General features: G+C 38.9%; 1 pseudogene; it reads right to left on the reverse strand.

Moving 5' to 3' along the window:
* Nucleotides 1–530: 530 nt before the first annotated feature.
* Nucleotides 531–1,463, reverse strand: LOC117033229 (60S acidic ribosomal protein P0-like; annotated as a pseudogene).
* Nucleotides 1,464–3,626: the final 2,163 nt, after the last annotated feature.

A 3,626-nucleotide genomic window follows, 5' to 3' on the forward strand; every position in this document is an offset into this window, starting at 1 on the left:
GAAATCATACAATATTTGTCTTTTTGTGGCTAGCTTATTTCACATGCCATAATATCCTCACGGTTCATCCATGTTGTAGAATGTGTCAGAATTTTCTGTTTCAAGGCCAAAAAATATCCCATTATATGTACATACCACATTTTGTTTATCTATTGATCTGTCAGTAGACATTCGGGTTGCTCCCACCTTTTGGCTATTGTGAGTAATTCTGCTATGAAAATGATTGAACAATTATCTCTTCCTTACTTTTAATTCTTTTGGATATATACCCATAAGTGGTATTAACAGACCATATGGTAATTCTATTTTTGATTAAGGAAACACCATACTGTTTTCCATAGCGGCTGCACCATTGTACATTCCCACCAATGGTGCACAAGGGTTCTAATTTTTCCACATCCTCATCAACACTTGTTATTTTCGGTTTTATTTTGTTATTATTATTATTATTATTTTTTTACTTTTAAGAGAAGTAAGCCTTTATTTTCCTTGTTTCACAAATAAAGTTGGTACTGGTTGCTTTCTGGGGATTAGTCAAAGAAACCAAATCCCACATCCTCGTCCAACTCCTCCGGCTCTTCCTTTGCTTCAAACTTGGCTGGGCTGCAGTAGTAGCAGGAGCGGCCATGGTGGTAGCAACCACAGTGGCAGCAGCTACAAATGCAGAGGGATCAGCCAAGAAGGACTTGACCTTTTCAGCAAATGGGAAGGTGTAGTCAGTCTCCACAGACAAAGCCAGGACCCGCTTGTACCCATCGATGATAGAATGGGGTACTTGTGCAACAGTTGGGTAACCAATCTGCAGACACACGCTGGCAACATTGCGGACATCCTCCAGGAAGTGGGAATGCAGTTTCCTCTATGACATCAGGCACTTCCAGGTTGTAGATGCCGCCATTGTCAAACATCTGCTGGATAATCAGCCCAAAGGAGAAGGGGAAGATGGTCAGCAGTGTGGCTTCACTGGCTCCCACCTTGTCTCCAGTCTTAATCAACAACACACCACTCAGCATTTCAATGGTGCCCTGGAGATTTTAGTGGTGATGCCTAAAGCCTGGAAGGTCTTTTCGGGCCCTAGACCAGTGCTCTGAGCTGGCACAGTGACTTCACAAGGAGCAATGGCACCAGCACGGGCAGCAGCTGGAACGTTATTGGCCAGCAGTATGTCCCTGATCTCAGTGAGGTCCTCTTTGATGAACACAAAGCCCACATTCCCCTGGATATGAGGCAACAGTTTCTCCAGAGCTGGATTGTTTTCCAGATGTCCTCGGATGGCCTTGCGTATCATGTGTTTTGCCCATCAGCACTATTGCCTTCCTGCGGAGGGACGTGAGGATCGGCTGCATCTGCTTGGAGCCCACACTGTCTATTCCCACAATGAAGCATTTTGGATAATCTTCCATAAGTTGGATGATCTTAAAGAAGTAGCTGGACTTCCAGCTCACCCTGTCTTCCCTGGGCATCACGGTTGTGCGTCAGGGATTGCCATGCATGGTTTAAAGACGATGTCACTCTCACAAGGACGCCTGGCAAATGCTGTTTTGTTTTGTTTTTGATAGCAGCCATCATACTGGGTGTGAGATGATATCTCATTATGGTTTTGATTTGCATTTCCCTAATTATTAGTGATGTTGAGCATTTTTTCAGATGCTTCTTGGTCATTTGTACTATATGTCTTCTCCAGATAAATGTCTATTTGAGTCCTTTACCTATTTTTTTAATAGAATTATTTGGCTTTTTGTTGTTGAGTTGTAGAAGTTCTTTATGTATTCTGGATATTAACCCTTTATTACATATATCATTTACAAATATTGTCAGCCATTCCATAGTTGCCTTTTTGCACTGTTGATTATTTGCTTTGATGCAAAGGAGGTTTTACCCAATGTCATAAAGCTTTTCCCTTATGTTTTCCTCTAAGAATTTTGTACTTTTAGGTCTTACAGTTAGGTCTTTGATGCATTTTCAGTTAATTTTTATACATGATGTAAGGTAAGGGTCTAACTTCTTTTTTTTTTTTTTTTGCAATTGGATACCCGTGTTTCCAACTCTATTTGTTGGAAAGACAGTCCTTTTCCCCACTGAATGGTCTTCACACCCTTGCTGAAAATCATTTGACCATATATGGAAGTTTATTTCTGGGCTGTCTATAGTATTCCATTGGTCTATATGCCTGCCTTTGTGCCAATACCAAACTGTTTTTGATTACTGTAACTTAATTGTGCTTGATTTAGAACTATATGAAATCCTATATCCATAGTCATGAGGATCTTATTTGTTTTGTTTAGCATTGAGAGATGCTTTTATAGTATTGCATATAGCTCTAAATGGTTTCATTGAAAACGATGAAAACAATAGTTAAATTGTTTCCATTGAAATATATTATTCTCTTGTGCAAAAGGTACCCATTCTACTACTGGTAGGTGCTTGATTCTTTCCTGACAACTATAATATTTTCTTGGAAATGGATTGCTGCTATTTGGGCTCATTAGGTTTTAAATTCTTCTTCATAGCCACCTGATTATACTTTATAATCTCTTTTAATCTTTACCATTTCATCTTTTGTTTTGTTAAGACTTTCATCCATAGCTATTTTATATTTCCTATCTGCTATTCTAAGACACGAAGCTCTTGATGGTCTAAGTTTGTTGCTTATTGTTTATGTGGAATCTCATTCTTTTTTTAAATCTACATGGTTTAAGTGATCTTTGACTGTAAGCTGATATTTAGTAGATATCCATCTGTTGAAAAATATGTGGCCCAGATTGAGGATGCTTCCTCCAGATACAATTTTTATTCACTTCCACCAGGAACCAAGGACTGCTACAAATCCACCACCACTTCTAACCCATATTTGGAGCATCAGGAATCCCAAGCTCATCCCTCCTTCCTGCCACTTCTCCATCTTGCCACTGGCCTAACAGCTTGGTTTCTGGATTGCAGGGCTGATGCTGCAATTTCATTTGCCTCCTGTTCAAATCTACGTTTTCAGAAACATCAAGATTCATTGGGTTTTTGTTTTTCTCCTTGGGAAAGTTCTCTATTTGTGATATAAGCAATATAATAAAAATTGTGTTTTATGTAGGTTCCAGTTGTCTTGTAGGAGGAAACTAATGGTGCACCATCATGTCAAAAGCAGAAGTCTTTCATATGCCATTTTTTTGTACATTGATATAGCATTAGCATCTTCCTTGAGAAGAATAAATGGGCTATTCTATTAATCAAACTGGGCTTTTGTTGTATTGAGTAAGGTGGACAAGACCTGGATTATCCTCAGTTGAGGACAAAAACTAAACCTGGACCACAGAGAGGATATGTAGTGATTTAAGGATGAGAAAGTAGAGAAATAGGTAACCAGAAAGGGCAACAAACTCTAATGAATGAGTTTAATTAAGTTTCTGCTGGTTGATGAGGAATGTGGATCACAAACTACCCACAAATATGTCCATAGTTAAACATGAATTTGGATCTACTTTGGAAGAAGCATTGAAATTCTGAATTTGGCTCTGAGGTAGGTGAGTGTGAGAGCTAGGGTCTATCCCCTACATTAAGTAATAACTGGAGAATGGAACTTACCTCGATCTTATTATTTTGATCTCTTACAGAAATATCTTCACCATCTTAACATA

Source organism: Rhinolophus ferrumequinum, chromosome 13 (genome assembly GCF_004115265.2).
Source record: "Rhinolophus ferrumequinum isolate MPI-CBG mRhiFer1 chromosome 13, mRhiFer1_v1.p, whole genome shotgun sequence".
In the NCBI taxonomy this organism is placed as follows: domain Eukaryota; kingdom Metazoa; phylum Chordata; class Mammalia; order Chiroptera; family Rhinolophidae; genus Rhinolophus; species Rhinolophus ferrumequinum.